Source organism: Gorilla gorilla, chromosome 12, assembly GCF_029281585.2.
Source record: "Gorilla gorilla gorilla isolate KB3781 chromosome 12, NHGRI_mGorGor1-v2.1_pri, whole genome shotgun sequence".
NCBI lineage: Eukaryota > Metazoa > Chordata > Mammalia > Primates > Hominidae > Gorilla > Gorilla gorilla.
In genome coordinates this window covers 104,278,367-104,292,525 of record NC_073236.2, presented here as the reverse complement: position 1 = coordinate 104,292,525, position 14,159 = coordinate 104,278,367, and positions in this window count along the sequence as shown.

The window sequence follows — 14,159 nt, the reverse complement described above, 5'->3', positions numbered from 1 at the left end:
GACAGTTTGTAGAAGTTCTCTCTAATCTTCCATTATTTTCTCAATGAAATAGAAAACAAAGTTAAGAATGATGATGAGGGTTTAGGGTTCCCAAGTATTTTTTTATATTGCAAACATGTTCTGGATCTAATACTTTTTCCCTGTGTCTTGTATTGTCTTTTCCAGGACACTCTAGATGTTCTATATTCAGTATTTTTTCCAATAAATAACAAAAAATTGGCTTTTAGGTGATTTTTCAGTCACACCCATTGGCAGCTTAAATCACTTCAATGGCAACACAAGTTGAAAGTCATACCTCTATAAATAAAGATCTGGAGAGTCTCTTAAGTTTCTTACTGCAGCTTTGGCTGAAAGTCAAAAGAAATAAGTAAGGATTAAAATTATTTATTTTTCATATTTAAGATACGAAAGATTGTTCTTTGGCCAAGGTTCCAAGTCGTGCATAAGTAACCATCATTAGAGATAAGATCAGATTAGTACCCATGCTCTGAAAATCAGTCAAACACCAGCCTGATTCATGTAACTATGAATTCTGAAAGTCAGCCAATCAATCATTAAACTTCATTTTTGAAAATAGACTAATCAGTGATAACCCCATGCTTCTAAACATTAGTCAATCAACAAATGTTTCAGTTTATTTTCTGTGTTTCTAAGTCAGCTGGTGAACATCAGCCTTAGTACAATGACCACACCAGTAGAGTATGAAGTTCTGTAATCCCTAAACATTCCTACCTCTGAAAGTCTGCCAAGCTTTGATGAGCCAGTCTTTCTGAAACCTTATGTAATGTCATCTGTGACATTACATAAAGACAATGCCTTACAGATATTGCTATTACTTGTAAGCAAAGGAAAACTTCACCTTTTGCTCCAGATATTAGTCAATTTTATTGTTTGCAAGTTCACAGCCCTTTCAACAACTCGACCCTTGTTTATGGTTACTTATTAATTTGGGCTTGTGAGTGACAAATGCAATGTAGATTCCCTGAGATTATTAAATTCAGTCTTTTCAATTCTTGTGGTGGTTTCTATTATCTATTTGTGTTTTTGTATATTTGAATCCTCAAATGCCAAAACACAGAAATAAACTTTGTGATAAATTTTCTGAAGAGTGACATTTACTAAATAAAAAAATGCTCTTTTGGATCTCTGTGTGTAGTATACAATTACTCATACAATATGGAAAATGGTGGAAAATCAGATATAAACCAGCATATTGGCATACGTGATATATAATTTCTTAACTAGTACTATAAATGTGACAAAAAATAAAATTCTGATTAAGGGAAATTCATGTGAAGCAGTAGAAGTTGGAATGCCTTCCATATGATATACATCAGCATCAGTATTTCAGCTCAAATATCTTTTGAACATACAGCTACTAAAAGTGTTTTCTGATTCTAAAATCATGAGCAAGTTTTTAAGTACCAGAATGACATCTACTGCAATAATACAAATATATAATAGGTGTATTTACTATGGCAGAGGTAATAAAATATCAAAATGATTCACCATTTTACAAAAGAGCCATGGTGAAAATAATCGCAATGCAGAAAAATATTACCTTTGCCTGTGCAATATTTTCCTCATGAAAAAGACTTCCTTAGAAGGTTATGAAGTGTAAAATCCCTTTTAGATGAAACATCAGAAACAACAGCAAATTTTTGCAGACTTTTTTTAGTTAGGACGTAACGAGAAAAGTTGTACTGATTTTAGTAGAAGTAATAAAAATACAAATAAAAGTAAAGGTGTAAATATGGAAATGAGATTTATTTAAAGTTGAACCAAAGCATCAATGATTGTAAGGTGTTAGCTTTTTGATCCATATTGTACATGACACTGCTCAAAGAACCTCATGCTATTGGCATTGAATATTTCCTATTGGCACTACAGAGATCACATGAAATTATTTTCTAATTTCAGTATGTATGCTGTGTAACCCAGTGACTAAAGGACTTTCGAGAGTTTGTTGGAATTCAGGATTGTTCAGTTCTCTCATATTCAGAAACCCATGGCTCTCTTTTACCAAATACAGTGAGAGAATATCCGGCTTATTGAAATCATACTTTAGTTCTGAACAGGCCCCTCCCAATGTCTGTTGATTTTCTAAGTAATTCATTGAATGAATTCTATTTATTCCTTGTTAATACTTTTCAACATCTCTTTAACAATAGGATTATGCAAGTTGAAGGAAAAGCAAACTGTGTCATAAAAGTGCTCCATTGCTTAAGAAACTTGTTGAACATGTGAAAGCAAAAAATGATGGAAAAATATCCCTTTAAGTGTCAAAGCTGTTTTAAAAGAGATATTACTTATGAACAAGAAAAGAAATTTCATCTTTAAATGTATCATTATTATGGCATTTGCCATGAATATCTTTTGAATATATTTTATACTTTGAAGAATTTGATTTTACCTAATGGTTACATGGGAACAAGTGGCATCCTCATGTGTAGTGTTCAACAACAAGGGAATAAAATTTGAAGACAATATTCTTTCTCTTCAGGCCACAGCATTTGAAAAGTCATCAATCAATCCGTGCTACAAAATCCTGATAATGGAAAGGAATGAATAAAGTTAGGCTGAAAAAAGATGGCATTGTAAGTTTCAACAAATCAAGTTTGAAAAGCCAGAGACTTTGTGAACTTTATGCCAGTACATGCTAATATACTGGCTCATAGTGCCAACATTGAATGTGTTATATCATTAACAATTTTTCAGTGAACAAATGAACAAAATTAATTGGATATGACCACTATAGAAACTGTGTCATTATGGAATGACATATAAATGGAATACATACTGCAAGGAATTTTATAGGCAAACTCTGTGAAACAAAAAACCATTTTTAAAAACAGAGGTAGGGGATTTACATACTTGTTATTTATTTTAGGCAAACAATTATTGTTTAAGTATTTAACATGCCATCTTTTTCTTTTATCACAGTGTACATATACGTAAGCATTTAGATTTAATTCAAATCCTGAGCATCCTGTATTTCTTTGGCTAAATATGGCAGTCTTAAAAGGGTTGAGATTTTGAGAAGAGATTAAAAGGAATGAGTCACCTTATAGAGTTCCAGAATAAATGAAACAGAAAAATGTAGTGTGATTGTCAGGCAGCATTTTGGGGCCATTTGAAGTTTGAAGACACATATTCAAAATAAGAGTAATCAGCATGGATATGTGTTATCTCCAACCCCCTTCAGCTATGTGGGTGACAGCATGAAGTGGACAGAGAGATGTATATAATTAGTGTTATTAGTGTTTATTGGTTTTACCAATTAGTGTTTCAGTTTTACCAATAATATTATTCTATTAGATATATTTCCATTAAAAATAATTATTATTTCACTCCAGTCTGCACTTTCAAACAATATACTATACTCCCTCACAATGAGAGGTAATTATTTAAGACAACTCTTTCTTCCTTACATTATAAGATCTGAAATAAACCAACAAAGGAAAATCAAACCACATTTAATAAAAAATAATTAGTAAACGAGGCATATTGAAAATGTAATCTCCAATACTAAAAGATGGTAGAAATTTCTTTTAGCCTTTGTCTCTATATTTGCTCAAAGAAGGTCACATTCATTAGGATCTAACAAAGAGCAAGGAAACTTAATAATCTTTACAAAAGGCAGAAATTAGGCTAGAAGTAAGAATTTAGGAAATGTAGTTTTTAATTGTGTCCATGTATTAGGTATTAGTCCATTTTCACACTGCTATAAAGAACCACCTGAGACAGGGTAATTTATAAACAAAAGAGGTTTAATTTCCTCATAGTTCTGAATGGCTAGGGAGGCCTCAGGAAACTCATAATTGTGGTAGAGAGTGAACGGGAAGCAAGACATGTCTTAAATGGTGGCAGGAGAAAGAGAGAGCAAAGGGAGAAGTGTCACACTTTTAAACCATCAGATCTCATAAGAACTCAGTGACTATCAAGAGAACAGCAAAAGAGAAATCCACCTCCATGATCCACTCACCTCCCACCATGCCCTTCCCCTGACACATGGGGATGATAATTTGAGATGAGATTTGGGTGAGGGTACAGAGCCAAACCATATCAGTCCATTTACCAAGTCAATACCATAAGGGTATTTTGATAATATCATCAGCAAATGTGGTGTCATTCTCAAGATAATATACAAACGCTGAAGGGAAACATGATCTTACTTGGCACATCATAAGCTTCTCTGAAGATGGAATAAGATACCTGCAAGCAGAATCATTGAGGCAAAACTGTTTCCTTCAGAATACTATCTGAGGTTAACTGTCATTTCTTATAATAATAAGGTTGAAAAAAATTTTAAATCATTTAATTATTTAATTTTGGACCCTTATATAGCTGAGGTTCTATTTCCCAATGAATTTTGACTATGGGCAACATATATTTCCTATTGAAAATGTCTGCATTATATTGCAGGGACAGAAGATATTCTCTATTTTTCTACTAGTCCAGTAATACAAATGCTTTTAGACATCCAATGATCTATTTCCTTAGTAAGTCTCTTTCTATTTCAGTATTTATGCATGAGATTGATCTAATGCCCAAAGGAGAAATATCATCATCAGCTTTTACATTTTCAGAAGGGTGCATATGCGTTTTGCTTCTCTTTTTTATGAAGCTCTTTTTACTGCTTTCTCTTAAGAAAATATTATGAAAAATCCAATTTCCCTACAGATATGTCAGACCGTGCTGTTTCTTGAGAGCTAGAACAAAACCTACTTTCAAGATGACTTATGTAATTTGGAACCAAATAGGTGGGTGTTCGGCCTAAAAAATTCCATAGAATTATCACTTGCAATATTTCCACAATCTGGAACAGTTACTCATTTATCATTTCTCATCTGTTGTGCATCCACTAATGAGGAGCAAGGCACCACACTGAGCAGAGATTGAACAAACTCATGAATTGTTCTGCACTAAACAGCTGAGCCAAAGAGGAAATCATAAGGAGATTAAACAAACGGCGCTATAATGGAGATATGGAAGAGGTAGCAAAGGGACAGTGGTTCAGGGAGTCGTAAGAAAGTTCCAAAGAAAATGACATTATCATCTTCTTTCTCAACTCACCATTTGTTGGTGTGCATATTTACATATTTGTTTATGTTTAATAATGTAAGGTATTACATTTTAATGTGATAGTATTTGATCCATGAAAAAGTGTAACATACCTGTATCATATACTAAAGCACAATAATAAAATGAATATCCATGAAACCACCATCTAATTTATAAAGTAAAATTTTACAATACCATTTCATCTAAGTGTTCCTCCTCACAATTGCCTCTCCCACAAATGTGAGTGCACTATGAATGCTATCTTTATATCCTTTTTTATTTTTATTTACATTCAATACTTATATATTCATTCATAAACATTCAATTGCCAGTTTATCTTCTTTTGGACCTTTGTAAAAGCAGTATCTTACTGTAAGTAGGTCTCCTGGATTGATTATATCATATTCATGTGTATTGTACCACATATCTTCATTTCATTCATTTACACATGCAAAATATCTGAGTAGGTGAATGAATCCTTCTACATGCCCTTTTTTTTCTGAACATTTGAGATCTCTCTTTCCTTATTTCTCTTTCCCTTCTTTCTTTCCTGCATCTCTCTCTTTCTCTCCCTTCTTCTTTCTTTCTCTTTATTTTCTCCCCTTCCTTCCCTCTCTTCTTCCTTTTTTCTTTTCTTTCCTTCTTTGTTTCATTCCATCCTTTCTTCCTTCCTTCTTTTTTTCCCTTTTTTTCTTTTTCTTATTACAGCAGTTTTACAATAAGCATTCTTATAGCTGTCTTGATACTTGACAGAGAGACAGCATAGAATGCATTCCATGGGAGTGAAATTGTTGGATCATAGCTGATGCAAATATTCAGGCTCAAAGAATAATAACAGCTTATTTCTACTCATATTTATACTTCCTCCAGCAATTGGTTGACTCATCTCCTCTCTGATTGTTGGATTTGTCTGGTTTTGTAATTGTTGTGGGATTATCATCAGTGGGAATAAAATCAGGCCAATAGTTTTTAAATGCTAATTTGTATTTCCCTTAGAACTAATAAAGTTAAACATCTTTTCATGAGCTTATTTGCAACATGTTTCCTCTTCTGTGAGATGCCTGTTTGTGTCCTTTTTTCAATTTTCTATTGAGTTTTATCCTTTTCTAATTGATTTGTAAGAGTCTTCCTAATCCTTTGCAAATCTCATGTACTGCAGACATTTGTTTGTGTTTTGTCTTTTCACTGTCTTTAGGTGTTTTTCTGTGGGAAAGAAGTTTTTAATGAACATATAGTGAAATTTGTCCATTTTAAATGCTTAACATGTATTTTAATTTGTCTTTCCCTAGCTCGAATTTAGAAAAAAATATTATTTCTTATTTTCTTTTAAGGTCTCAAATATTCCCCTTGAACCATTCCCCTTATCCTATCTAGAATTAACTTAGTGGTATGGTGGAAAGTAAGAATCCAATTTAAGGATCCAATTTATGTGGGCAGTTAATTGTTCAGTCTCACATTTTGAATACTCTTTATTCCACGATGATCTTCAATTGCACCTTTGAGATATATTAAGTTGTAAAACACAGTCTGTTTCCCAGATCTTTATTTTGTTCCATGGGTCAATGTTTTTGTATTTCTGTGCCAATAACATATTGACTTTATCACTAGAGGTTTATAATATACATTGATAGCTGGTAGGATACATTCTTCAGTTTTGGCCATTTTTGGTCTTTTGCTCCTCCAGATAAATTTTCAAATTAGTTTGTCAAGATTCATGAAAAACCCTGTTGGTATTTTGATCAAAATTGCATTGAATTTCAGATAAATTAAAGGACGGTTGATATGTATATGATTTTGAGCTTTCATTTTTATAGGAATAGTATAGATCTTCATTTCTTTAGGTCCTTCAGAAAAATTGGTTTGATCTGGAGGCTGATCTCCTCCACCAATTTTATAGCTTAGCAAAATTCTGGCTCAGCTGTTATGAATTCAATAAAGCTCCAGACCAGCATCATCTTTTCCAATGGATACATTATGCAAGCCACATGTGTAATTTAAACTGTTTTAGTAGCCACAGTATTTAAAAAGTAAAAAGACACAGATGAACTTAACTTTAATGAAATGTTTATTAAACCTACTATATCTAAAATGTTATTTTGACATTAAAGCAATATAAAAATTAATGAGATATTTTGCATTTTATTCAAATTTTGTCTTTAAACTCTAGTGTGTATGATTAAAGCACATCTCACTTTGGACTAACATCATTGGAAGTACTCAATGGCCATACATCACTAGGGACTACTGTATCAGTACAGCTGGGAAATGTCCCCCTTTCTGTTAAGGTCACTCTTCTGAACAGGAAATGTCCTTGAATACATAGTTACATAGAGGTTATTTGGCCCTTTTTTGTCAGCTATAATTATTAGGGAAGTAGTCCTCTACTGGAAGCCCATTCATGAAGCAATCTATAGAGTGATATCAAAACAGTATAAAGAAGAGACTTGGTCCTGGCAGATAAGAGACAAGGTAACCAAGGTCCCATGGGTCACACACGTCTAGGGATATTTCCTCCTCTAACTACTTTTTGCCTCCCTTAACAAGCTGACACAAATTACATGCCAGAAGAGAGGCCTCTCCTAACTCAGCTGACCAGGCTGAATTCCTAACCATAAAAAGAAGAAACCAACTCTTTACCTCTTTGAGTAATGTCTTCTGAGGTTACTAAAGCCAGGCTTTGGCATTTCCAGAAAGAACCAGACCAGATCCAGGCAGCATAAAGACAAGATAGACTACAGTGCTGACCTTACAGGGAGTTTTTCCTCACTATAATCTCATTATAGTATTGAGAATCACACCCAGGGGTGGAGACTCAACATGCTAATGTCACATACAACACACTAAGAAACATGTTGTGTTAGTTCATTCTCACACTGCTGTAAAGACATACTTGAGGCTGGGTAATGTATAAATGAAAAAGGTTTTGTCAGCTCATGGTTCTGCAGGCTGTACAAGCTTCTGCTTCTGGGGAGGCCTTAGAAAAATTACAATCATGGCAGAAGGCAAAGGGGAAGTAGGTACGTCTTCACATGGCTGGCAGGAGAGAGAGAAAGAGAAGTGCTACGCACTTTCAAATAACCAGACCTCATGAGACCTAACTCACTATCAGGATAACAGCAAGGGGGAAATCCACCCTCTGATGAAATCACCTCCCACCAGTTCCTCCCTCAACTTTGGGGATTAAAATTCACATGAAATTTGGGTGGAGACACAGAGTTAAACCATATCACATGTTAAAGTGCAGCACGTGCTGAAAGTTCCCTGCCTCTAGATGCCTACATGCCACTCCTTTTCTGGCCTCAGCTTCTTTAAAATGACAAGAGCCAAGCCCTTTAGAGAGCTGGCACTGGAGTCCTTTTCCCATGCGTTGCTCCCTTGCTTTGCTCAACCTGCAAGCCTATTAAAGTTTGCCTGAGAAAAATTTCTGTTTGACCTGGTGTTCATTTCTATTTATACAAGAGTGAAGACTCAGGGTCCAAGCTATAGTAACAATATCTGTGCTTGAAAAGAATGTTCATTTTCCACTTGTTGGATGCTGAAATCTGTATGTTTGTTTAATCAAGCTTATTGATTACATTATTCACATCACATTTATGAATAAATATTTTGTCTGTTTTATCGATTAATAATCAGGGGAAATCTGCTAAAAACTTACACTATGATAATGGAGTTATGAACATTCCTCTTTAGTTCTATTAATTTGGGCTTCATTTATCCTGTGGCTTTTAAAAAATAGGTACATTCGTATTCATAGTTGCTACATTTTGTGTGTGTTTGTGTGTGTGTGACAGAGTCTCACTCTGTCACTCAGGCTGGAGTGCAGTGGTGCATTCTTGGCTCACTGCAACCTCCACCTCCCTTGTTCAAGCTATTCTCCTGCCTCAGCCTCCTGATTAGTTGGGATACTGGGACGCACCACCATGCTCAGCTAGTTTTTGTATTTTTAGTAGAGATGGGGTTATACCATGTTGGCCAGCCTGGTCTTGAACTCCATTGTCTCAAGTAATCCACCTGCCTCAGCCTCCCAAAGTGTTGGGATTACAGGTGTGAGCCACCATGCTTGGCCTAGTCGCTACATTTTTTCAGTGAATATAATATTTTAATAAATTTATGGATTAGAATTGAGAACATAGAGACTGGTGTTTATCTTCCTGGTTTGACTCTTTGCCTCTTCACTAACTAGTTGTATGGCTATGAGCTAGCATTTCAGTGCCTTAATTTCTTCATTGGTGAAATGAGGATAATGATAGTAGATATAGAATTGTGGTGAAAATAAAATGATGTATCCAAGGTTTTAGGAAAATATCTAGCACATAGTGTATGCTATATTGACATCAGCTATTTTTTAGTTATTATCATTATTCTTATAATGATAATCATAGGACTATCATTATAAAAACTATGAGGTTTTTCTTAAAAGATAATTATAAGGGTCATTCAGCAATGACTCATTCTATTGCCAATAATGTGTTTTATCTTTGAAAGCCCACATTTTCTGATATTGATATTGCATCTCCAGCTTTATTTTATATAGTATTTATCTAGTATAACATTTCTGTCCTTCTTTACATTCAAAGTTTTCATGCTTCACGTTTATATGTGTCTCTTCTATATGACATATAACATATTCTTCTGCGTCAGACTCTAATCTGATAATCAATGGTAACTGTGTTCATGTAAATTTATTCTTTCTACAGATATATTTGGACTTATATGTATCATCTTACATTCTTACCTGAAAGTGTATTATTTGACAGTTATTTTTCCTCAGCACTCGGAAAATATTTTTTCTTGCCTCTTATTTTCATTGTTGCTATGAGGAAGGCTTCTATTAATCACATTTTGATTATTTTGCAGGTGTTGATTATCTGCCTTTCTTTCTATGGCTGCTTTTAAGAACTCTTTTTTGTCTTTTACTCCATTTGAAAGTTTCAGCTAATGCAGTAGCCTGATGTTCAATACCTGCCTCTCCTTCCTGCTGGCACAACTTCATTTTAGGATTTTGGAGGCTGCTATCAGCATTTTCCTACAAAGCTACACTGCTTGTCCTTTCTGTTTCAGTTCAATGCATCTAGCATCAATTTCAGACCCTTTTTTTGTTTTTACATCTTGATATGGTTTTTCTGTGCTCCCACCCAAATCTCACCTTGAATTGTAATAATCTCCATGTGTCAAGGGCAGTACCAGGTGGAAATAACTGGATCATGGGTTTGGTTTCCCCTATGCTGTTCTTGTGATAATGAGTGAGTGTCACAAGATCTGGTGGTGTTATAAGCATCTGGCATTTCCCCTGCTGACACTCATTCTCTATCTTGCCACCCTGGGAAGAAGTGTCTTCTGTCATGATTGTAAGTTTCCTGAGGCCTCCCCAGCTATGCAGAACTGTGAGCCAATTAAACCTCTTTTCTTTATAAATTATCCAGTCTTATATATCTCTTCATAGCAGTGTGAGAACAGATAATACCATAAATTGGTATCACAGAGAGTGGGGTGCTGCTATAAAGACATCTGAAAATGTTAAAGCAAATTTGGAACTGGGTAACAGGCAAAGGCTGGAACAGTTTGAAGAACAGTTAAGAAGAAGACAGGAAAATATGAGAAATCTTGAAACTTCCTAGAGTCTTAAAGGTCTCAGAAGACATGAAGATGTGGGAAGCTTTGGAACTTCCTAGAGACTTGTTGAATGGCTTTAACCAAAATGCTGATAGTGATATGGACAATGAAGTCCAGGCTGAGCTTATCCAGATGGACATAAGAAACTTGCTGGGAACTTGAGTAAGGATCACTCTTGCTAGGCAAAGAGACTGGTGGCCTTTTTTCCTCTGCCCTAGAGATCTGTGGAACTCTGAACCTGAGAGAGATGATTTAGGGTATCTGGCAGAAGAAATATCTAAGCGGCAAAAACTTCAAGAGGAAGCAGAGCATAAATGTTTGAAAAATTTGCAGCCTGACAGTGGGATAGAAAAGAAAAACCCATTTTTGTAGAGAGAAATTCAAGCCTGCTGCTGAAATTTGCATAAGTAATGAGGAGCAGAATGTTAGTCACCAAGACAATGGGGAAAATGTCTCCAGTGCATGTCAGAGACATTTGTGGAAGCCCCTCCCATCATAGGCCTGGAGGTCTAGAAGGAAAAAATTATTTCATGGGCCTGGCCCAGAGCACCTCTGCTCTGTGCAGCCTCTGTATATGGTGCCCTTCATCTTGGCTGCTTCAGCTTCAGCTGTGGCTAAAAGGGGACATTATACAGCTCAGGCCATTGCTTCAGGGCGTGCAAGCCCCAAGCCTTGGTGGCCTACATGTGGTGTTAGGCCAGGGTGGACAGAAGTCAAGAATTGAGGTTTGGGAACCTCCACCTAGATTTCAGAGCATGGATGGAAGTGCCTGGATGTCCAGGCAGAAGTTTGCTGCAGGGGTGGACCCCTCATGGAGAACCTCTGCTAGGGCAGTGCAGAAGCAAAGTGTGGGGTTGGAGCCCCCACACAGAGTCCCCACTAAAGAACTGCATAGTGGAGTTGTGAGAAGAGGGCCACTGTCCTCCAGATCCCACAATGGTGTATCCACTGACAGCTTGCACCACGCAGCTGGAAAAGCTGCAGGCACTCAACGCCAAACATGAAAGCAGCTGGGAGGGGGGCTGTAACCTGCAAAGCCACAGGGCAGAGCTGCCCAAAGCTGTGGGACCCCCCTCTTGCATCAGTGTGACATGGACGTGAGACATGGAGTCAAAGGAGATGATTTTGGATCTCCTTTAATGACTGCCCTATTGGATTTCAAACTTGCATGGGGCCTGTAGCCCTTTTGTTTTGGCCTATTTCTCCCATTTGGAATGGGTGTATTTACTCAATGACTATACCCCCATTGTGTCTAGGAAGTAACTAATTTGCTTTTGATTTTATAGGCTCATACACAGAAGGGATTATCTTGTCTCAGATGAAACTTTGGACTTGGACTTTTGGGTTAATGCTAAAAAGAAATGAGACTTTGGGGGACTATTGGAAGGGCATGATTGTGTTTTGAAATGTGAGGACATGAGATTTGGGAGGGGCCAGGAGGGGAATGATATTGCTTGGCTCTCTGTCCCCACTGAAATCCCACCTTGAATTGTGATAATCCCCATGTGTGAAGGGCAGTACCAGGTGGAAGTAATTGAGTCATGTGGGTGATATCCACCATGCTGTTCTCCTGATAATAAGTGAGTCTCATAAGATCTGATGGCTTTATAAGTGTCTGGCATTTCCCCTGCTGGCACTCCTTCTCTATCCTGCCGCCTTGGGAAGAGGTGCCTTTGCCATGATTGTAAGTTTCTTGAGGCCTCCCCAGCCATGCAGAACTGTGAATCAATTAAACTTCTTTTCTTTATAAATTACCCAGTCCTGGGTATTTCTTCATAACAGCGTGAGAACCAACTAATACACATTTTTGGGGGGTTCTTGATATAGGAAATTGGTTAGTGTGTATTTGAAAGTTCGCTCACTTCTGCAAGCCCAGTCAACACAACATTAAAAGTATGCTTTATTAAGGTTTTATTTGTTTTTCTGCAGTAGAGTCCTTCAGTATCTAGATATTCCTCTGGGAGTAAAACTTCTTCATTTGTGTTTTTAAAAGCACTTTTGCTTTCTACGATTTCATTTCACCACCTAAAAATCTTGTAGGAAATTAATGACTTATCTCTTATGTTTCCATAAAAATTGGTTTCCAAGTTGTATTTCGAGTTTTTAAATGAGAGATTTCATTTTTAAAAAAAAGTTATAAGTGTTTATATGTGAAAGCTATTTACTATAACTCTATGTTTTCTGGCTTTGTTTCCATACTTATAAAATCTCCCTCAACACACAATTCCATATATATTTACAAATATTTTTCTACTATATTTATGTTTTTTCTATTAACATTTATATTTATTTTATCTAAAGTTTATTTTAGAGATATGACTGAGTAGGAGTTTCATTTAATTTTTACTGCAGTGATTATTCAATTTTTCTAAGTTTATTCACTGCACAAATCTTTCTTTCATGTTGATTTTAAATGCTGTGTCTATCAGAACAAATTATCTTTATTTCTTGGTTATTTTTCTGGTTCTGCTATTCCAACCATCTCTTCATTTATTATTTTCAGTGTCTTTGAGTCATAATTAATTCAGGTCTATAGTAGAGTAAAAGGATTAATGCAAATATTTCATTATGGTTTTTCTTTTTGGATTTTCTTGACTCTTGCTACACTGTAAATATCCTTCAATGGAGATAAAAAATGTGCTAAGGTTATAATTGTTAAATTTTAAAATTAATTTTGAGATAATCTCTTCATTAACATTCCTTTTCAAGCAATTATTTGTTTCTTGATTTACGCAACTTGTTAATGCCTGCTATTAGAATTTTGTATTCTCCTTATATGGATCCCCTAAAGTTTATTCCTAAGATGAGTGTATTTTATGATTTTTATTGTTAGGGAAAATTGCAAACATACCCAAAAGTAAAAAGAATAGTACAATGAACATTTTTTTTACATTACCTGGATTCAATAATTATCAACACATGGCTACTTTTGCTTCATCTATGTCCTTGCCTAGGTTTAAAAGACCCGATTTATTTTGAAGCAAATTCTAATAACCGTTATTTTATATGTGCTAATATTTCAATAAGTATCACTAAAAAGATAAGGGCTCATTGTTTTAAATATGTTAACATTATCACAAATCAAAACTTAAATATAACTTCACAACAAATAAATTAACTCTATATGTTACAGTTTTCTCATCTAAAAATGGGAGTAATTGATTTATCTCTTAGGTTTATAAATAAAAGTTACTAAAATTGTTAATAATAAAATGATCTTTTTAATTTTTTTCTATTATACTATGGGTTTCATTGGGTGCTTTGTGTTGAATCATTATGCATTTGGATCCTGAAGACTCTCTGGTAATTATATATTGATATTATAATATATTTCTGGACTCCAGTGATGAATACCTTACTATGTACTTTTATATCTATCTTATAAGTGAGATTACTTTCTAGACCTTTAATTCATTTTTCTCAGTTGTTTAATGCCTGAGTTTTACTAGCTCATTTTACTAGTTTTCTTTATTTCACTGCAG